The following is a 24,041-nucleotide window of genomic DNA, read 5'->3' as shown; positions in this document are numbered from 1 at the left end:
CGGGAATATTCCAGACAACATAAAACAAGATTTTTAACGGGTTTTGTTAAAACATAAACCAATAATCAATGCTTTTCACCAAATTAGTCAATAATAACCATAACTCTTCTACCAGAAATACTGATCCAGCGGAAAACCAGCCTCAGATACTCTAATACCTCATACTCACCTTGGGCCCATACACATTCACATTTCTAACCAAATCTTTCACAGATCAAAAAGTTATTTCCCCTGGTCAATGGACCCTTAGTTGAACTAGTAGATGGTGAAATGACATGAATACATCTATTTTCTTGTAATGAAATAACCACAGACTCGGGAATATTTCAAAAGTTTATCTAAATGAAATTCATGTGAACCAAATATCAGAGTACAGAACGGACTCCCGTCATCCATAAAGGAGGAATAATGCAGATTAATAAAACTTTCAATAACGGTACCTGAAAGGAGAGGATAGAAAGAGAAGTATAAATTAAATTCCACAGAGCATTATGGTTACCTCGAATGGTGTGAGAACCGACCCCTTAGACAAGGAGTTGGGAAAGGTCCCCCGGGAAAAGATAGGAGACAAACGGCTTCAGGATACAGGACAGGACTCAGGACAGGATAAGATGACCTCTCCTAGATACGACGCCTGCTTTGCACCCCTCTCTGGCACTATTTTCCTCCTCGATTCTTCCACGATCTTCTTCTAATTGTTTAGCTTATCTCCCTCCTCGATTCTTCCGTGATCTTCTCTCTAAGTCTGCAATATTCTTCTTCTTCAGCATTCGTTTGTTACTCCGACAGCATCCAGAGCGCTGCTGCATTCCGGTCTCTCTGTTCTAACTAAATAACTAAACTACCTCAATTATACCCTTCTAATGCTATGTACCACCCCTTAATGTTTCAATTTCATAGAACTCCTTATTCTGGTTGGCCAGGCAAAAGGGATGATCATCACACCATGTCAGGTCTCAATCATCTTTCTTTAGTTCATTGTCTAGTGAACCCACCCCTTAACTTCTTTTTCAAAATCTTTATTCCCACCCGTATTCACATTCTTATCATCACAAAGTATACATTTGGTCCAACATTTCTTTCCTTCACAGGACATCAGGATGGTTCCCAGGGTATGTTGCGGATTCTTTTCCTGTAGGACATTCAAGGATAACCAAAGGGGGTGATGGACGGAGTGTTGAACATTGCAAGCACTCACCCCCAGTCAACTGATCTGGGTTTAATCCATCATCATTCTTAAGCTCACTCCGCCACCCCAGTTCAGACATGGCCATATGCAAATCAGTCTGACCCTGTGCCTCATGGGAACAGTCCAGCCCGAACTGCCAAGCCATGTCTTCCCTGGACCGGAAACAAGCATCCTGGGACCGGTTTCTGGCTAATCAGCCGTCATCAGCCAGGCTAGCTTGAATCCAGTGGCAAAGTGAGCGAGGGACCTGCGTCTGGGCATACCCTGCCAACTTAGGGCGAACAAAGCAAAACCAAAGGGGATGATGGACGGAGTGTTGAACATTGCAAGCACTCACCCCAGTCAACTGATCTGGGTTTAATCCATCATCATTCTTTAGCTCACTCCGCCACCCCAGTTCAGACATGGCCATATGCAAATCAGTCTGACCCTGTGCCTCATAGGAACAGTCCAGCCTGAACTGCCAAGCCATGTTTTCCCTGGACCGGAAACAAGCATCCTGGGACCAGTTTCTGGCTAATCAGCCGTCATCAGCCAGGCTAGCTTGAATCCAGTGGCAAAGTGAGCAAGGGACCCACGTCTGGGCATACCCTGCCAACTTAGGGCAACCAAAGCAAAACCAAAGGGGCTGATGGACGGAGTTTTGAACATTGCAAGCACTCACCCCCAGTCAACTGATCTGGATATAATCCATAATGCAAAAATAAAATTTTCCTGCGATAGCGGCCATTTTAGATTTCACTCGAGTTACTTGTTAATAAGACACGTACGCAAGCTTCTCTTATTCTTGATGTTTGAAATGTAGTGCATATTAATTCCATAATACCAAATTACAACAACGTTACGAGTTACTATGAGAGGATTGCCTTAGAGCAAGTCTCTTTTCTATGAGTCCTTGCTCCATCAGCATTGAGGACGGTCTTTGCTGCAGCACCAAGATCCTGTTGTCCCAAGCAGGCAGGCCGGAGCTTTGCGAAAGTGCTTGCCATAAGTGTTCCTTGCTGTAGCACAAAGGCTTGGGTTGACGGAACTTTGCGTTTGTGGGCAGTGCAAGTGACATGGTCCTGGGGCAAATGGGCCTTTTTTTGGCTGTGAAGAGCCCAAAAACTTCAGTTCAGCTCCACTGAGGCCACACCAAGGGACCAGGACCTGAGGGTACCACTTGGGAGTCAATGGCTTACTCCAGCCGGATCTGGGTGCTGGCTCAGGTGGTTGGGAGCCTGATATGTCCTTGTAGCTCTGAACAGGAAGCCAGCAGACTAGCCCTAGGAGTCACTTTAGGAAACTTGGGTTCAGGTGCATGTGCAATCTCTCTGACAGGAGGGCAACAATCCTGTAATTACTGATTATGGGGTGGATTAGTGACAGGGTTGTGGCGCCTCTAGCGAAAGTGCACCTTATCCAATTGTCCAATGTCTATAGTGAGGTACAAGTGAGGTAGCGAGAACCACCCCACTCCCTATAACGTGGCCTAGGCTACTCAGTAAAAAAAAGATCTAATTCTCCAGCAAATTGATTTTTCAACAATCCTGCAAGGCACAAGCCCAGAAATCAGTAGTCCAGCAGGTCAGCTGTCTAGCAGAGTGGTGTTCCTTTCAACCGCACAATGGCAGGGCAGATACATGTTTAAAGGGCTACTTAAGTGGGTGGCCCTGGGTACATGGAGTACCACTTTACCACGGATCTATCTATCTATCTATCTATCTATCTATCTATCTATCTATCTATCTATCTATCTATCTATCTATCTATCTATCTATCTATCTATCTATCTATCTATCTATCTATCTATCTATCTATCTATCTATCTATCTATCTATCTAAAAATATATAAATATACAGAATATTTGAAATATATGGTAAATTATTTCTCTAAATCATGCATAAGCATTATTTTACCATGTGACTTAATTTATTTTCAAGATGGCGCTAAGTTTTCTTTTCATTGTTGCAACATCACAGTCCATTTCCGATGCCATTTGCATGATCACTTTATATGTCTGTCTTCACTCTTGATATTTATACCTTGACAAGGCGCTGAGGCACCAAAACCAATTGGCATTCTTTTGCTGCCTTTATGCAATATTGTGTTTGCAATGTGTGCATGCCTTTTTCTCTCTTTTGGTGGGAGAAGTGGTGGAATGATTACAGGCCTCAGACCCGTGCACGTGCTGCCGCTTTTGGGGTTGGAGGAGCTTGTGGAGGAGCTTGTGAACTAGAGTCCGGATGTGTATTGTACTTTCCATTGTCCCGCCCCTGCTAGGATTTTCAGGAGCAAACCTTCACTGAAAGAGCACTATCCGAAGACTCCCACTGTTTATGAGCAATAACGGGGACACTGGTCAAAGGACGTATAACTAGATTTCTTGAATCGGGTAAGTAGCTAGTGTTCCTCTTTATTTGCTGCAAGCAGTGTGGCGGGCAGAGCCTTGCAACAAACTGATATAACAAGTTCAGTCAGGGGATTCGATGTTGGTAAACACGATTATTCTAGCCATACCGGATGTGTACATTGTCTTCAAGATGACAGCCATAAGGGAATCTAAGTGGAGAGAACCTGCGGATAAATAGTTTTGATCACATGAAGTGGAATCTTGTTCAGCAGATGTTGTGAGTAACTCTAAAAAAGGAGATGTTCTGTCAAAAAAACAATTATTGGACAATTTAGATAAGCTATACAGGTAAGAACTGCCTAAATTGGGGGAAGCTGTTTCACTTCAAATCTTTGCAGTATGAACTCAAGACCGAGATCCCACCATGTTACATGAATGGGCAGCTAACTCACATGAATGTTCATTGGTCATGCTTCGTATACTATTCAAATACCCATTGATGGATTGAGGCAAAATATTATTGAAAATTGAGTCAATAACTTCTGAGTTGCTAAAGATCAGGGCAAAAGTGATTATGATAAAGAAATGGAAACATTTTATTCAAAACCAGACAAATTGGAAGAAGAAATCAAAAGGAAAAAACAGAGAACATTTTACAGAGATTACAAAGACTATAAAAATGGCTGAGTATTAACATTTGCCAGAAAATAGGATCAATTGAGAAAAGGCAGGAAATCAATGGATGTTTCAGATCTAGCGAACAAGCATATGGGAATACAGCTGACAAATACAAGCTCAGAATCCAAAATTACAGTATGACAGTAGTCCAACAGACAGTGACACTTCAGCGGGCATTGACGTGACAGTGTAAAAAACACTTTTTTACAGGAATTTCAATTACTTACAAGAGGGCGATTAGAACTTCAACCTTACCAAGGGTCAACAAGAGGAAGAGAACTAGGTGGTAAGGGCACAAACAAGCGAGATACAAAGAAAACAGGAGACAACAAAGGTTCAGTGGGAATGAAAACATGGGGGTAAACTGCGGTAAAAAAAACAAATGTGGCAAATTTATCTGACTTACATTTAACAAAATCACATATTGAGGTGCTACGTTATACTTGTCATTTTCTCCAACTTCCTATTTCAATTACACAGAGAGCCTCATTGTTCTATTTAAAATCATGAGGAAATTGGATTTAAAAAAATGGTATGGACAAAAGAAACTAGTCACTGTGAAAAGTGATGAATCAGGACATTTACCTTCAATTATGAATATTGGAGATGTGGAATTATAAGATACATTATGCAAATTGGATCAGGGTGGTGGACCTAACGAGAATCCCTTTTTAATTCTTGAAGGAAGCACTATTTATTCTGACTTAAGTCACCATAGTGGATTTAAACCCACATCAGTGATATCATTTAAGATGTCATCAGTGATGTCACTGACCATGTCATGAGTGATGTAATATGTGAGGTTATAAGCAGTGCATTGTTGGGGCATATGGTATAGTTAGCTCAGGTAACTATAACTGCTGAATTTCTATGGTTTTGTATGAGATAAATCTGAGCCTAACTATAATGTCCCTATAACCTTAGTTTTTTCAGTGAATTTCTATGTTTTTTAAATTCTATTTCCTAACTATAATGCCAGGCCATTTAGGGAACGGGGAGGGGCTGCGTTGCTCCCTCTCCCGGCTGAATTCAGCTGTAGTCTAATAGGCCACCACAATAATATATTAGCCCCAGGGAAGTGGTAGCCCCCAGGGCATGGGGGGTCAAAAAGACCACTCACCATTTTAAAATGAATTGACCCCGGGGAGGTGGTGGTCCCTGGGGCATTATTAAGCCCTAGGAGGATTGGCCCATGACCCCCTCCTTTGTTATGAAAATGCCCCCAGGACATGGCCCACCAGAGGGCCAATTACTAATGAAGCACGGAAGGCCACGCTTAAATTTTTTTTAAATGTTGGTCAGAGCCACGGAACCAGCAATACTACTGCCAAAACCGTATTTATAAAGATGCTTTTTTGACCATGAGGGTTTCCCATGGGACCCTCCAAGAGGCTGATGGTGTCAGCCTTCTCTTATTTTTACATTTTGTTGTTGGGACTAGGTTAAAGCCAAGTCTCAAGATGGCTGCCAGCATCTCCTGGTTTATAGTGTTGACAGCAAATCAGATTTGAGCCCAAGGACTGTCGGAGGAACCCAACCCTAAATAAACAAATTGGGATTTTTCTTAAAATTTCTAAAACTACTGAAAGGATTTATGCAAATTTGCAAAAAAGTTTGCTTTCTGGACCAACAGCTACATTTCTGCCAAATTTGGGCTTTAGTCGTGACTAAAGTCTCTATGGGAATTAACATTGGGAAAACACATTTTGGGACCCCCTTTTTCTCAGCTTCTCAGTTTAATGGATCACCACGAAACTTTCAAGACAGCAGCTGGAGTGAGCATCCTATTTGTTTTCAACATTTTGCAAGGATTCATCAAACAATGCCAAAGCTATTGGCAAAACAAAAAAACACTCTTTCTATGTAAACTAGGTCCTCACTATAACTACCTACTGGCAATATATATATATATATGCTGCTGTGGATTTTGCAATGAAACACTTGAAATTTAAACACGCTGTGGTCCGTACCTGATTTCCGTGGGTTGGAGTTTGTTCCAGGACTGTGGCTTCACAATATATATATATATATATTGAAATTTTCAAAACTAATGGGGCGCTCCGCTCAGCTCCTACCCTGAAATTCTCGGGGTGATTCGTCAAGCGGGGGCTGAGAAAAAAGGGGGGTCCCAAAACGCGTTTTCCCCATGCATTTTCCCATAGGACCTTTAGTCGAAGGTACAGCCCGAACGGCTGAACAGAATTACTTGAAATTTGGCAAAGAGGTAGTCCTCAGGTCAGGCATGTGCCTTTTGCATATGTGGTGTCAATCTGTTCAGTAGTTCCTGAGAAAATTGCAGTTAAAAGTACATAAATATCTCTATGCGCGCACTGTGCGCGCACGGTGCGCACACCATAATGTCCGCGAGCGTAATTCTGATTGGTGGTTAGATGTCAGTTAACATTCGAATCGGTCGAAATCAGGAAGTGTCGGACGCCATTTTGTGTGTGACAGTGAAAAAGAAAGGTGGAGAACGTGAAAAGGGGGCAGGGTAGAGAGTTCCTGACCCCCTAGCCTTTGTCAGGGGGTCCCTGAAGGACCCAGAAGGGTAACATTTTTTATTTTTTTTTTAATTTTTAAATCGCGGGGTGCACGCACCGTGTGCGCACGGTCCGCGCACCGTGCGCGCACCGTGAAAAACCCTTAAACAAACCCATTTTAAACTGTTTATAAGTTTATAGAAGATATTAACTATGCTGTTAGGCTTTATCCAAATAAAAAAAAAAAGAGCTGAGCCATTCCATATTACAGGATACAGTCAAACTATGTCAGACCGTAGGCAGATTACCACTAACCTGTCAAGCCGGATACAGCGGGAGCGATGAAGTATGTCAGGTAACCCTGTCCCCACTGCGGAGCAGCCCGTGAGTACTTATATATATCCCTCACCGGACAACTCCCCAACAGGGGAAAGGGAAAAAAGGGACAAAAGAAACAAGAAAGGTACAGCAGCAAATCACTCTCTGTGGACAGGTAATAGACTGTGGTCCGGCTCTGGGTCTCCAACTGTCTAAACCCCGTGTTCCCTGCAGTAAGAAATAAGCACAACACACCATATTTACCAACAGCAGTCAATAAGGAAGTGGTATATGTGTATGGACAACAGACACGCACTTACAGTGCCTGGGTCAGGGTTCTCTATTCCAGGGTCATATTAAACCACCTCCTGAAGCGTGTTAAACCCATCAGACTGCATGCGAACACACTCCCTGTGTAGATTGGCAGGAACCCAGTAGTGGCAGAGGCTGCTCACACGATAGCAATCCAAATTGGAGACGTTTGCCTGTTGATGTTGCGAGTGAAAGTACTTCTAAAACAAAACGAGCCTTACAAAACGGCTCATGGAGTCCCCTCCTTGGGGCCAAGAAAGTTATACAACAAAAACGGGATCTGAGCCTTTCAAACGGCTCACCGAGGAACACCCTATCGAACCAGGATGCAAATACACAATGACGCGCAAATGCGCGGGAGAGTTTGAAATACGCGAGCACTTTTAGTGCAAGTGCGGAAATAGACTCTCCGCCACAGAGCTGTCTCAACCAGCAGCAAACTTAGTTACGGTCTCGAGTTCGAGATCCCCGTAACGGTTTTCAGACGCGCGGCTCTGCGCGTGATGAAGCTATTAGGTTCCGGTTCAGAGAGGCTGCTCCGGAGTGTAGGCGGTCTCGGCTGGATATCAGCGGGACGAGTAGTTCTGGAAACGAGGACGGCGGGTCAAACGTAGTTGCACAAAGTAACTGGATTGACAAGCCCCGAGCAGTCCCAGGGCGGAGCTTATGAAGGCAGTCCGAGAGAAGGCAGGTGACGTCCCTTACAGGATTCTGGGAGATGTAGTCCCCAACACAATACCAGGCACTCACTCGCACACGCTCACCTCATGTGTGGTTCCCACCGCTAACTACGCCGGGACGTGACAGGACCCCCTCTCAATGACCGGCGTCCCGACGGTCCGCCGGGTTTAGACGGAAATCGCCTGTGAAAGTGTGTGAGTAGGTCTGGACAGTGAAGATTGCTCTTGGGTTCCCAGGAACGGTCCTCAGGTCCGTATCCCTTCCAATCAATCAAATAATGAACCCGTCCCCGAATTACTTTGGAGTCAAGGATACGCTTTACTTCGTATTCCTCCTCCCCTTCAATGTTTAGTGGTTGGGGCTTTCGAAGCAATCTGGTCTGAGGAAGACAGGGTCGTAGCAATGACACATGAAAGACTGGATGGATATGCCAGGAAGAAGGGAGTCGCAACCTAACAGCCACAGGGTTTATTAGTCTATCTACCACATATGGTCCTACAAACTTTGGTTTTAGTCTCGTATTCCCTTTCATTCTCAGGTGTCTGGTGTTAAGCCATACTCTGTCTCCCACCCCATAAGAAGGTTCTGGGGTACGTCTTTTGTCGGCATATCTTTTGTCCCGGAGTTGGGCCTTGCTAAGCTGTGTTTTTGCCTCTTGTAACACTCTACGGAGATGTGCATGGTGCTCGTGTATGGTAGGGTGTTTGGACTGTGTGGGTCTCTCAAAGGGCAACCCGTTAGGGCGGTAACCATTTAGGCAAAAGAAAGGGGAACACCCTAGGGAGGAATGTTCGGCGTTATCGTAGGCGAATTCAGCCATCCACAGAATCCTCGTCCATTCCTCCTCATGTTGTAATGTAAAACATTTAAGATATTGCTCTAGCGTTTGATTCAGCCTCTCTGTTTTTCCGTCTGTCTGCGGATGGTAGCTAGACGAGAGGCGAGCATCTACCTTCATAGTGTCACATAAAGCCTTCCAGAATCTTGAAGTGAACTGGGTCCCTCTGTCCGTGATGAGCACCGCCGGGATTCCATGAGCACGTACGATGTGTTGCAAAAACACTTGGGCCAGTTCTGCGGATGAGGGTAATTTAGATAGTGCTATAAAATGTCCCATTTTGGTCAAGTGATCGATTGCGACCAGTATAGTGTTATGTCCCATACTGGTAGGCATGTCCACTATGAAGTCCATGGACAGTGTATGCCAGGGTGTTGGAGGTACGGGGATGTTTCGTAGCAAACCACTTGGTTTTTTGTGTTGCGCTTTCCCTTGGGTACAAATGGCACACTCAGAGACATAGGTGGTTGTATCTGCTGGCAAGTTTGCCCACCAGAAATATCTTTTCATTGCTTGTATAGTTTTTCGTATACCGAGATGTCCGCCCAGTGTGGAGTCATGAATCCATCGTAGGGCTTGAAGTTGCAAAGGGCCATTCAGTATATACAACTTATCATCGTGATACAGAAGTCGTTACTGATTTTACGGTGCTCAGGGTCTTCTTTGAACCACGCTTGGATGTTAACATCTCCTAGTTGTTCCTTTACCTTGTCCAAAAACTCGAGAGTAGTGACGGAGGCCAAGAGAGAATCAGGGAAAGAGGCTCCCTGCAGGATCACAGGCGGGTCACGTTCTAGAACTTGATTAGTTTCGGGTATGGAGGCAGGTCTTGATAAGGCATCAGCTTTGCCGTTTTGAGGTCCTGGACGGTATTTGATGACGAAGTCAAAATCTGAAAAGAACAATGACCAACGGAGTTGTCTAGGTGTTAGCGCCCTTGCAGTTTTCAGAAACAGCAAATTACGATGGTCTGTAAATATTTCTACGGTATGCTTGGCTCCCAGGAGATAGTGTCTCCACTCTTCGCATGCTCTTTTTATAGCCAAAAGTTATTTGTCCATGATACTGTAGTTTACCTCGCATGAGGTTAGCTTTTTTGAGAAATAAGCTACAGGATGTAATTGTCCCGTACTAGGGTGGCGTTGGGAGAGAATGCCTCCGATGGCATAATGGGATGCATCCGTCTCTAACACAAAAGGCAGGGATGTGTCAGGGTGCCGTAGTACAGGAGCCTGGGTAAAGGTTTTCTTGAGGGTCTGGAAAGCTTGCTCTGCTGCATCGGTCCACAGAAACGTAACTCCCTTCTTCAATAAGTGAGTTAAGGGCTGGATAATACGGGAAAACTCCTTTATGAACCTCCTGTAAAATTAGCAAACCCTAGAAAGCTCTGGAGGGCTTTTACGTTGGGAGGTGATTCCCACTGGACTATGGCTTCGATCTTTTTGCTGTCCATACACAACCCATTGGGGCCTATAATGTATCCTAGAAATTCCACTTCAGTGGCATGAAAGAGACATTTCTCCAACTTGGCGTATAGGGCAAAACGTTGTAGTCGGTCCAACACCTCCGAGACATGGCGTGTATGGTCTTCTATAGATGAGGAGTAAATGAGAATATCATCTATGTAGACGATACAGGATACATCCAATAGTCCTCGTAGTACCTCATCCATGAAGTACTGGAAGGCGGCGGGTGCGTTGCAGAGTCCGAAGGGCATGACCTGATACTCATAAAGCCCAAACTTTGTCCGGAAGGCCGTCTTCCATTCGTCCCCGCTGCGCACCCGTACTAGATGGTATGCCCCCCTTAGGTCTAGCTTCGTGTAGAATTTTGCTCCTTTCAGTTGATCCAATAGAACAGGTATCAGGGGTAAGGGGTACCTGTTTTTTATGGTCACTCTATTGAGGGCTCTATAGTCTATGCAAGCCCTTAATCCTCCTTCCTTCTTAGGGATAAAAAAGAGCGGTGATGAGGCGGGGGAGGTAGAAGGGCGAATGAAACCGGAGGCCAACAAGTCGTCAAGGTATTGTCGCAAATACGTGGTTTCTGCTTCTGTCAGGGCATACACTCGACTGCATGGTATGAGGGCTCCTGGTTCTAGGTCTATCACTCAGTCATAGCTTCTATGCGGGGGTAGCTTCCCTGCCTCTTGCTGGCTGAAGACGGAATGAAACTGTCGGTATTCGTCCGGCAATGTAGAGGTACAGCACACAGTCTTACAGCTCACTCCCATAGTGAGTAACCCCGGAGGAGTTTGGATGACTTCCGGTGGTTTGATCAGGTCCTTGGTACAATGCTGTTTGCAGAACACGGAATTCATGGATACTGTGCGAGCCGCCCACTGTACTAAGGGATCGTGATAAGTTAACCATGGCATCCCTAGAATGAGATTGAAGTGGGGGGCATCAATCAGATCAAATTGGATGTACTCATAGTGATGAATCCCCACTTGCATCAGGACCTTCTGCGTATGGAACCATATCAACCCAGATGTCAGAGCAGAACCATCCACTGCCTTAACGTGTTCCGGATTCTGTTTCTTTTCACACGGGATACCTATGCTTTGGGCGAACTGTTGGTCTATGAAATTGCCGGTAGCCCCACAATCCAGCAAGACATGTACCATAATAGTGTCTCCAGAGGGTAATTCCAGTGACACACATAGGTTTATGTGAGCCACTACGGTTAGCGTGGTATTTTCCACCATCGAAGAGACCGCTTCCTCCCAGGGTCTCAAACAAGGGGTCTCGGTCTTGTTTGAGAGGTTTAGTTTCCCGCATCCCCTGCAGAGTAGTCGACAACCGGTAGGGTCTGGCTCCCTGGAGTGCCTTTAGTCACAAGTCGAGCCCGGGTCTTGCATTCCTTAATGAAATGTCCAGGTTTACCACAGTACATGCACAGCCTCTGTTTTCTTCTTTTGTCTCGCTCTTCTTGGCTAAGAGGTCCTCTTATTCCACCCACTTGCATGGGTTCTGTTCCATCAGGAGCGGGCGAGCGGTCTTCTACCACAGACTTGGGACGGGGTAAATAGGCCCGTGTCTCAGGTCGGTACCGGTCTCCTTTGCGTTCTTGGAGTCGATGGTCTAATCGAACGGTAAGGTCGATTAGTTCCTCGCAGGTGTCTGGCATGTGCACGACTTGTGCTAAAACATCTTTCAGTTCTCCCTTGAGTCCTTGGTAAAACATGGAGGTCCTTTTTTCCACAGGCCAATTGGTTTCAACGAGGAGTCTGTTGAAGCTAGTAATATAGGTGAGGAGGTCCTGTGACCCTTGTTTAAGAGTGAGGAACTCTCGATCAAGAGATAAGTGGTGCGCCTTCCTGTCAAACAACTTACTCATCTCCGAGCAAAAATCAGTGAAATTGTACAGGACCGGGTCATCTCTCTCTATCAAGGGAAGGGACCAGCTGGCCGCATTACCTCCCAGGTAGGACATTATAAAGGCAGTCTTGGCCTGGTCAGAGGGGAACACTGCGGGTTTGCACATAAAGTGCAGCTTACATTGGCTCAGGAATATGCCGAATTTCTTAGGGTCTCCCGTGAATCGCTCTGGCGGTGCAAGGGGTAGATGGCTTGGTTGAAGAATATGCACTGAAGGGGATTCTGCACCCGAGACTCCCCTATTCTGGGCTTTGGGGGTAACCCTGGTAGGAGTGTGAGCAGTGGCAGGTTGTGGCAGTGTCCAATCTCTAATATAGGAACCTCCCCCCCTTCCCCCCGTAGGGTGGGCTCTCGAAAGCCCCGTTACCTCCTGTCTCAGGGAACCCACTTCGTTCTGTAACAAAAGGTTCTCGCCCCTAAATGCGTCTACTTCTAGACGTAAGGCGGTCATAGTTTCTAACACTGAAGTAAGGATGGTAGAGGTATCCATCGCTCAGGCTGTAAGTCACTGTGGGCTTGTCAATCTGTCAGACCATAGGCAGATTACCACTAACCTGTCAAGCCGGATACAGCGGGAGCGATGAAGGATGTCAGGTAACCCTGTCCCCACTGCGGAGCAGCCCGGGAGTACTTATATATATCCCTCACCGGACAACTCCCCAACAGGGGAAAGGGAAAAAAGGGACAAAAGAAACAAGAAAGGTACAGCAGCAAATCACTCTCTGTTGACAGGTAACAGACTGTGGTCCGGCTCTGGGTCTCCAACTGTCTAAACCCCGTGTTCCCTGCAGTAAGAAATAAGCACAACACACCATATGTACCAACAGCAGTCAATAAGGAAGTGGTATATGTGTATGGACAACAGACACGCACTTACAGTGCCTGGGTCAGGGTTCTCTATTCCAGGGTCATATTAAACCACCTCCTGAAGTGTGTTAAACCCATCAGACTGCATGCGAACACACTCCCTGTGTAGATAGGCAGGAACCCAGTAGTGGCAGAGGCTGCTCACACGGTAGCAATCCCAATTGGAGACGTTTGCCTGTTGATGTTGCGAGTGAAAGTACTCCTAAAACAAAACGAGCCTTACAAAACGGCTCATGGAGTCCCCTCCTTGGGGCCAAGAAAGTTATACAACAAAAACGGGATCCGAGCCTTTCAAACGACTCGCCGAGGAACACCCTATCGAACCAGGATGCAAATACACAATGACGCGCAAATGCGCGGGCGAGTTTGAAATACGCGAGCACTTTTAGTGCAAGTGCGGAAATAGACTCTCCGCCACAGAGCTGTCTCAACCAGCAGCAATGTTAGTTACGGTCTCGAGTTCGAGATCCCCGTAACGGTTTTCAGACGCGCGGCTCTGCGCGTGATGAAGCTATTAGGTTTCGGTTCAGAGAGGCTGCTCCGGAGTGTAGGCGGTCTCGGATGGATATCAGAGGGACGAGTAGTTCTGGAAACGAGGACGGCGGGTCAAACGTAGTTGCACAAAGTAACTGGATTGACAAGCCCCGAGCAGTCCCAGGGCGGAGCTTATGAAGGCAGTCCGAGAGAAGGCAGGTGACGTCCCTTACAGGATTCTGGGAGATGTAGTCCCCAACACAATACCAGGCACTCACTCGCACACGCTCACCTCATGTGTGGTTCCCACCGCTAACTACGCCGGGACGTGACAGGACCCCCTCTCAATGACCGGCGTCCCGACGGTCCGCCGGGTTTAGACGGAAATCGCCTGTGAAAGTGTGTGAGTAGGTCTGGACAGTGAAGATTGCTCTTGGGTTCCCAGGAACGGTCCTCAGGTCCGTATCCCTTCCAATCAATCAAATAATGAACCCGTCCCCGAATTACTTTGGAGTCAAGGATACGCTTTACTTCGTATTCCTCCTCCCCTTCAATGTTTAGTGGTTGGGGCTTTCGAAGCAATCTGGTCTGAGGAAGACAGGGTCGTAGCAATGACACATGAAAGACTGGATGGATATGCCAGGAAGAAGGGAGTCGCAACCTAACAGCCACAGGGTTTATTAGTCTATCTACCACATATGGTCCTACAAACTTTGGTATTAGTCTCGTATTCCCTTTCATTCTCAGGTGTCTGGTGTTAAGCCATACTCTGTCTCCCACCCCATAAGAAGGTTCTGGGGTACGTCTTTTGTCGGCATATCTTTTGTCCCGGAGTTGGGCCTTGCTAAGCTGTGTTTTTGCCTCTTGTAACACTCTACGGAGATGTGCATGGTGCTCGTGTATGGTAGGGTGTTTGGACTGTGTGGGTCTCTCAAAGGGCATCCTGTTAGGGCGGTAACCATTTAGGCAAAAGAAAGGGGAACACCCTAGGGAGGAATGTTCGGCGTTATCGTAGGCGAATTCAGCCATCCACAGAATCCTCGTCCATTCCTCCTCATGTTGTAATGTAAAACATTTAAGATATTGCTCTAGCGTTTGATTCAGCCTCTCTGTTTTTCCGTCTGTCTGCGGATGGTAGCTAGACGAGAGGCGAGCATCTACCTTCATAGTGTCACATAAAGCCTTCCAGAATCTTGAAGTGAACTGGGTCCCTCTGTCCGTGATGAGCACCGCCGGGATTCCATGAGCACGTACGATGTGTTGCAAAAACACTTGGGCCAGTTCTGCGGATGAGGGTAATTTAGATAGTGCTATAAAATGTCCCATTTTGGTCAAGTGATCGATTACGACCAGTATAGTGTTATGTCCCATACTGGTAGGCATGTCCACTATGAAGTCCATGGACAGTGTATGCCAGGGTGTTGGAGGTACGGGGATGTTTCGTAGCAAACCACTTGGTTTTTTGTGTTGCGCTTTCCCTTGGGTACAAATGGCACACTCAGAGACATAGGTGGTTGTATCTGCTGGCAAGTTTGCCCACCAGAAATATCTTTTCATTGCTTGTATAGTTTTTCGTATACCGAGATGTCCGCCCAGTGTGGAGTCATGAATCCATCGTAGGGCTTGAAGTTGCAAAGGGCCATTCGGTATATACAACTTATCATCGTGATACAGAAGTCGTTACTGATTTTACGGTGCTCAGGGTCTTCTTTGAACCACGCTTGGATGTTAACATCTCCTAGTTGTTCCTTTACCTTGTCCAAAAACTCGAGAGTAGTGACGGAGGCCAAGAGAGAATCAGGGAAAGAGGCTCCCTGCAGGATCACAGGCGGGACACGTTCTAGAACTTGATTAGTTTCGGGTATGGAGGCAGGTCTTGATAAGGCATCAGCTTTGCCGTTTTGAGGTCCTGGACGGTATTTGATGACGAAGTCAAAATCTGAAAAGAACAATGACCAACGGAGTTGTCTAGGTGTTAGCGCCCTTGCAGTTTTCAGAAACAGCAAATTACGATGGTCTGTAAATATTTCTACGGTATGCTTGGCTCCCAGGAGATAGTATCTCCACTCTTCGCATGCTCTTTTTATAGCCAAAAGTTATTTGTCCATGATACTGTAGTTTACCTCGCATGAGGTTAGCTTTTTTGAGAAATAAGCTACAGGATGTAATTGTCCCGTACTAGGGTGGCGTTGGGAGAGAATGCCTCCGATGGCATAATGGGATGCATCCGTCTCTAACACAAAAGGCAGGGATGTGTCAGGGTGCCGTAGTACAGGAGCCTGGGTAAAGGTTTTCTTGAGGGTCTGGAAAGCTTGCTCTGCTGCATCGGTCCACAGAAACGTAACTCCCTTCTTCAATAAGTGAGTTAAGGGCTGGATAATACGGGAAAACTCCTTTATGAACCTCCTGTAAAATTAGCAAACCCTAGAAAGCTCTGGAGGGCTTTTACGTTGGGAGGTGATTCCCACTGGACTATGGCTTCGATCTTTTTGCTGTCCATACACAACCCATTGGGGCCTATAATGTATCCTAGAAATTCCACTTCAGTGGCATGAAAGAGACATTTCTCCAACTTGGCGTATAGGGCAAAACGTTGTAGTCGGTCCAACACCTCCGAGACATGGCGTGTATGGTCTTCTATAGATGAGGAGTAAATGAGAATATCATCTATGTAGACGATACAGGATACATCCAATAGTCCTCGTAGTACCTCATCCATGAAGTACTGGAAGGCGGCGGGTGCGTTGCAGAGTCCGAAGGGCATGACCTGATACTCATAAAGCCCAAACTTTGTCCGGAAGGCCGTCTTCCATTCGTCCCCGCTGCGCACCCGTACTAGATGGTATGCCCCCCTTAGGTCTAGCTTCGTGTAGAATTTTGCTCCTTTCAGTTGATCCAATAGAACAGGTATCAGGGGTAAGGGGTACCTGTTTTTTATGGTCACTCTATTGAGGGCTCTATAGTCTATGCAAGCCCTTAATCCTCCTTCCTTCTTAGGGATAAAAAAGAGCGGTGATGAGGCGGGGGAGGTAGAAGGGCGAATGAAACCGGAGGCCAACAAGTCGTCAAGGTATTGTCGCAAATACGTGGTTTCTGCTTCTGTCAGGGCATACACTCGACTGCATGGTATGAGGGCTCCTGGTTCTAGGTCTATCACTCAGTCATAGCTTCTATGCGGGGGTAGCTTCCCTGCCTCTTGCTGGCTGAAGACGGAATGAAACTGTCGGTATTCGTCCGGCAATGTAGAGGTACAGCACACAGTCTTACAGCTCACTCCCATAGTGAGTAACCCCGGAGGAGTTTGGATGACTTCCGGTGGTTTGATCAGGTCCTTGGTACAATGCTGTTTGCAGAACACGGAATTCATGGATACTGTGCGATCCGCCCACTGTACTAAGGGATCGTGATAAGTTAACCATGGCATCCCTAGAATGAGATTGAAGTGGGGGGCATCAATCAGATCAAATTGGATGTACTCATAGTGATGAATCCCCACTTGCATCAGGACCTTCTGCGTATGGAACCGTATCAACCCAGATGTCAGAGCAGAACCATCCACTGCCTTAACGTGTTCCGGATTCTGTTTCTTTTCACACGGGATACCTATGCTTTGGGCGAACTGTTGGTCTATGAAATTGCCGGTAGCCCCACAATCCAGCAAGACATGTACCATAATAGTGTCTCCAGAGGGTAATTCCAGTGACACACATAGGTTTATGTGAGCCACTACGGTTAGCGTGGTATTTTCCACCATCGAAGAGACCGCTTCCTCCCAGGGTCTCAAACAAGGGGTCTCGGTCTTGTTTGAGAGGTTTAGTTTCCCGCATCCCCTGCAGAGTAGTCGACAACCGGTAGGGTCTGGCTCCCTGGAGTGCCTTTAGTCACAAGTCGAGCCCGGGTCTTGCATTCCTTAATGAAATGTCCAGGTTTACCACAGTACATGCACAGCCTCTGTTTTCTTCTTTTGTCTCGCTCTTCTTGGCTAAGAGGTCCTCTTATTCCACCCACTTGCATGGGTTCTGTTCCATCAGGAGCGGGCGAGCGGTCTTCTACCACAGACTTGGGACGGGGTAAATAGGCCCGTGTCTCAGGTCGGTACCGGTCTCCTTTGCGTTCTTGGAGTCGATGGTCTAATCGAACGGTAAGGTCGATTAGTTCCTCGCAGGTGTCTGGCATGTGCACGACTTGTGCTAAAACATCTTTCAGTTCTCCCTTGAGTCCTTGGTAAAACATGGAGGTCCTTTTTTCCACAGGCCAATTGGTTTCAACGAGGAGTCTGTTGAAGCTAGTAATATAGGTGAGGAGGTCCTGTGACCCTTGTTTAAGAGTGAGGAACTCTCGATCAAGAGATAAGTGGTGCGCCTTCCTGTCAAACAACTTACTCATCTCCGAGCAAAAATCAGTGAAATTGTACAGGACCGGGTCATCTCTCTCTATCAAGGGAAGGGACCAGCTGGCCGCATTACCTCCCAGGTAGGACATTATAAAGGCAGTCTTGGCCTGGTCAGAGGGGAACACTGCGGGTTTGCACATAAAGTGCAGCTTACATTGGCTCAGGAATATGCCGAATTTCTTAGGGTCTCCCGTGAATCGCTCTGGCGGTGCAAGGGGTAGATGGCTTGGTTGAAGAATATGCACTGAAGGGGATTCTGCACCCGAGACTCCCCTATTCTGGGCTTTGGGGGTAACCCTGGTAGGAGTGTGAGCAGTGGCAGGTTGTGGCAGTGTCCAATCTCTAATATAGGAACCTCCCCCCCTTCCCCCCGTAGGGTGGGCTCTCGAAAGCCCCGTTACCTCCTGTCTCAGGGAACCCACTTCGTTCCGTAACAAAAGGTTCTCGCCCCTAAATGCGTCTACTTCTAGACGTAAGGCGGTCATAGTTTCTAACACTGAAGTAAGGATGGTAGAGGTATCCATCGCTCAGGCTGTAAGTCACTGTGGGCTTGTCAATCTGTCAGACCATAGGCAGATTACCACTAACCTGTCAAGCCGGATACAGCGGGAGCGATGAAGGATGTCAGGTAACCCTGTCCCCACTGCGGAGCAGCCCGGGAGTACTTATATATATCCCTCACCGGACAACTCCCCAACAGGGGAAAGGGAAAAAAGGGACAAAAGAAACAAGAAAGGTACAGCAGCAAATCACTCTCTGTTGACAGGTAACAGACTGTGGTCCGGCTCTGGGTCTCCAACTGTCTAAACCCCGTGTTCCCTGCAGTAAGAAATAAGCACAACACACCATATGTACCAACAGCAGTCAATAAGGAAGTGGTATATGTGTATGGACAACAGACACGCACTTACAGTGCCTGGGTCAGGGTTCTCTATTCCAGGGTCATATTAAACCACCTCCTGAAGTGTGTTAAACCCATCAGACTGCATGCGAACACACTCCCTGTGTAGATAGGCAGGAACCCAGTAGTGGCAGAGGCTGCTCACACGGTAGCAATCCCAATTGGAGACGTTTGCCTGTTGATGTTGCGAGTGAAAGTACTCCTAAAACAAAACGAGCCTTACAAAACGGCTCATGGAGTCCCCTCCTTGGGGCCAAGAAAGTTATACAACAAAAACGGGATCCGAGCCTTTCAAACGACTCGCCGAGGAACACCCTATCGAACCAGGATGCAAATACACAATGACGCGCAAATGCGCGGGCGAGTTTGAAATACGCGAGCACTTTTAGTGCAAGTGCGGAAATAGACTCTCCGCCACAGAGCTGTCTCAACCAGCAGCAATGTTAGTTACGGTCTCGAGTTCGAGATCCCCGTAACGGTTTTCAGACGCGCGGCTCTGCGCGTGATGAAGCTATTAGGTTTCGGTTCAGAGAGGCTGCTCCGGAGTGTAGGCGGTCTCGGATGGATATCAGAGGGACGAGTAGTTCTGGAAACGAGGACGGCGGGTCAAACGTAGTTGCACAAAGTAACTGGATTGACAAGCCCGAGCAGTCCCAGGGCGGAGCTTATGAAGGCAGTCTGAGAGAAGGCGGGTGACACCCCTTACAGGATTCTGGGAGATGTAGTCCCCAACACAATACCCAGGCACTCACTCGCACACGCTCACCTCATGTGTGGTTCCCACCGCTAACTACGCCGGGACGTGACAATCTATAACTATATACATAGGTAGTTTATTGTAAAATAAATATATAAAAAATATAATAATACATACATAAATTAGCATTTAAAAAACCTTACAAATTCACTAAGAAAAACAAAGGTTTCACACACGTTATAGTTAGAAATTAACATTTAAAAAACCTTGCAAATTCACTTAAAAAAACCATAGGTTTCACACACGTTATAGTTAGGAATTAGCATTGAAAAAACCTTGCAAATTCACAGAAAAAAACATAGGTTTCACACATGTTATAGTTAGCTGGACATTTCACTCGTAAAAAACCATTGCAATTCCCCCGTTATAGTTAGTTCAGGTAACTATAACTCGCGCGACCGCAATCCACTGCTGATGACGTCACATATTACATCACTCATGACATGGTCAGTGACATCACTCATGAGATCACTGATGACATCTCAAATGACATCACTGATGACATCACTGATGACATCATCCTTGTGATAGAGTGGCGGTCGCGCGAGTTATAGTTACCTGAACTAACTATAACGGGGGAATTTCACTGGTTTTTTACGAGTGAAATGTCCAGCTAACTATAACATGTGTGAAACCTATGGTTTTTTCAGTGAATTATATATATATATATATATACATATATATAGTCATCAACAGGTTGCGGCGAGTATCGGCGTGCTGCGAGAACGCTAGTGCAAAAACAACAGTTGATGCACAGAATGTAGAACAATGTCATACATTCACCCCAGTAGAGAGATCTGGGCCTACATCCATCATTTTTTTGCTCACCATGCTGTTCCAGTTTGAACCCAGCCATATGCAAATCAGTCTTGACTATGTGCCTCATGGGAACAGTCCAGCCCGAACTGCCAAGCCAGGTGCTCCCTGGACTGGAAACAAGCATCCTAGGACCGGTTTCGGGGTTTCAGCCCTCTTCAGACAGGATAGCTTGATTCCAGTGGCATGGAGAGCACGGGATCCACGTCTCGGCATACCCTTCCCACTCGGAGTGACAAATGCAAAAACAACAGTTGATGGACAGAATGCAGAACAATGTCATACATTCACTCCAGCACAGAGATCTGGGCCTAAATCCATCATTTTTTTGCTCACCATGCCGTTCCAGTTTGAACCCAGCCATATGCAAATCAGTCTTGACCCTGTGCCTCATGGGAACAGTCCAGCTCGAACTGCCAAGCCAGGTCCTCCCTGGACTGGAAACAAGCATCCTAGGACCGGTTTCGGGGTTTCACCCCTCTTCAGCCAAGATAGCTTGATTCCAGTGGCATGGAGAGCACGGGACCCACGTCTGGGCATACCCTTCCCACTCCGGGTGACAAATGCAAAAACAACAGTGGATGGACAGAATGTAGAAGAATGTAATACATTCACCCCAGTACAGAGATCAGGGCCTAAATCCATCCTTTTTTTGCTCACCATGCCGTTCCAGTTTGAACCCAGCCATATGCAAATCAGTCTTGACCCCCTGCCTCATGGGAACAGTCCAGCTCGAACTGCCAAGCCAGGTCCTCCCTGGACTGGAAACAAGCATCCTAGGACCGGTTTCGGGGTTTCACCCCTCTTCAGCCATAATAGCTTGATTCCAGTGGCATGGAGAGCACGGGACCCACGTCTGGGCATACCCTTCCCACTCCGGGTGACAAATGCAAAAACAACAGTGGATGGACAGAATGTAGAAGAATGTAATACATTCACACCAGTACAGAGATCAGGGCCTAAATCCATCGTTTTTTTGCTCACCATGCCGTTCCAGTTTGAACCCAGCCATATGCAAATCAGTCTTGACCCTGTGCCTCATGGGAACAGTCCAGCCCGAACTGCCAAGCCAGGTCCTCCCTGGACTGGAAACAAGAATCCTAGGACCGGTTCCGGGGTTTCCCCCCACTTCAGCCAGGATAGCTTGATTCCAGTGGCATGGAGAGCACGGGACCCACATCTGGGCATACCCTTCCCACTCACCCCAGAACGCTAGTGGCACGTAAAAGTGTTACCGCTAGCGCATGTAAAATAGAAAATTCTTTCTATATTAATGGAAGAAAGTGGCACTCTAGTAAGGAAGAGATTCCACATCAGTTTTTTAAAAACAGGCATATCCGGACAGGAAGCGTTTCGACTGCACAACAGCCTTAGTCACCTGAAGAGCGTCATTTTGTGAACAAAATATATACTTGTTTTAACATAAACATAAATGAAATACTGCCATGATCTTTTATAGGAACCACAGAATTGTTTAACAGATATTGAACACTCGGGGTGTATTTATCATAAATTAGTTGCACTTGACTCTCTGACAAGCATTTCCCCAGAATACATGGACCAATAGAGTATCTTGCACTCGCTGTTACAGAGCCTTGATGTGGTTTTCCATTGTACATGTTTGTGTGAAAAAGTACATTCATTTCCTGGTTAATTGGTTCGATCCGCCAAGTTGCATCTACCCTTCCTTAAAGGTCAAACCATTGTACTAACACGTGTTTCCTTCAGGGGACGTTGAGAACCTTACAGTTTGCCACACATGAACCAGCCACATCTGCTGGAGTTCTAAAATGGTGTATTAACTGCACCAAAGCCTAAATCGAGGCGTGGCCTCACTCCCTGCTTGAACAAGCTTCACCTGTCCCACTCACCTGCAGAATCAGCCAGAATCGAGCAGTGCTCTACTCTTCTTCAGTCCTAGCTGAACCAGTGGTTCCCATGGTCCCAGCTCCGTTGAGGTATCCGTCATCTCCACATATTGCACTGCAACTCCTGTTGTCCTGCAGCTCTCTGAATCAAGGCCTCGAGATCTTCTTTGAACTTCTGACAAACTGAAAGCCTAAGATAAGAACTTGATATCAGGTTAGTACACAATAATCCCTCTAATGGTGTTGGGTAAGTCTGAGAGATAAGCCTTATCTCCAGGCCATCCCTGTGATTTCCCCCAGTGCTTCAGGTGTTCACGCTCCGGACACTTCATGCAAACTTGGCGCTTGAACTGTAATAGTGCAAGAACTAAAAACACTACTGACATGTTTCTCTGATGAACAGTTGTGACTAGGGAAAACATATAAGAGTGCTAGATATATGTTTACATTTAATACAGAGCTCTGTATTTTTTAGGGACTTTTAGTTTTGGAACTGGCATTCACTATTTAGGCTTTCTCTGAACAGTTGTATACAGATTGAACACCGTACTCAATGAGGGTTTTTCATATATATGTGCTTGATTTTTAATGTAAACTATGCTATAGGTAAAGTGTATGCTCTAGCGTCAATATTACATATAATGCTTGTTTTTAACACTAAGAGAGTTGTTTCTGTGTTGGTAGTAATGAAGCCTGACCTTGCTCTGACTTATTTTGTACTAACTGTCAGACCTCTAATGCCATAGTAATTTATACAGCAATTGCGGGGGTAAAATAATTGGATGGTGTCATCAGTGATGCCATCAGTGATGTCATCAATGATGCAAGCATTGCATGGCTGGGACACCAGTTATAGTTAGTGAATCTAACGATAACTGGTGAATTTCTGTGTTTTTGTTTTTAAAACGTTAATGTTATCGCTGACATATTCACCTATCTATAATGTTACTTCAACCTTTGTTTTTTTCAGTGAATTTCTAAGGGGTTTTTTTATTTAAAAAAAATCCTTTAATCACACCTAACTATAACATTCCTACTTTTTTTTGAGGAAAAGTAAAACTCAATTACCATATGTAAATGCAACTCCCGCAAGCCCTTCAACTAGCACCTCCCCATACAGCCAACCCCACACTGCAGGGGTTGGCCATAGGCTCGGGCCCTGGGGACCCCATCTGTAAGGGCAGGTTTTCTTTTTTAAAGAGGAGGGTGGCGACACAGCCTTCCTCCCTGAGGAATTATTGACCCTGGGGACCCCATCTTCTGGGGACCCTTTTTAAAGTAATGGGGAGGGGGCTATGTTCATCCCTCCCCATGCCTTGTTAGGCCCTTGGGACCCCCATCTCACAGGGCCGGTCTTTTAAATAAGGAGGAGGGATAAATGTGCCCCCCTTTCCTAGGACGACTTTGGCTTTGGGCATCCCATCCCCCGGAACCCAGTTTAATTTGTATGGTGAGGGGGGCATTTTGTGGAACTAAATATCTAGCTGAATGCTTTAATGCTGAAAAATTACAATCGCCCCTTAAGTGCCTGTTGGTTTTAACATATGCCTTATACAGTCACTGTGTCAAGCCTACTCTGCTCATCATTTCGTTTCATGATGAACAGATCAGATCTATGGCAACAGAATATTTTTTGCTAGTGAACCAATCAAGCCTATAGCTGTTATCAATTGCTTATCAACCATAACCAACTCAGGGTTCCTGTACTGAACATAAGCTTTCGCACAAGACACCCAGCAGGCATACAGTCATAAAC

The sequence above is a fragment of the Triturus cristatus genome, chromosome 11 (genome assembly GCF_964204655.1).
Source record: "Triturus cristatus chromosome 11, aTriCri1.1, whole genome shotgun sequence".
Classification (NCBI taxonomy): domain Eukaryota; kingdom Metazoa; phylum Chordata; class Amphibia; order Caudata; family Salamandridae; genus Triturus; species Triturus cristatus.
Note: the sequence above shows the minus strand (reverse complement) of the source record.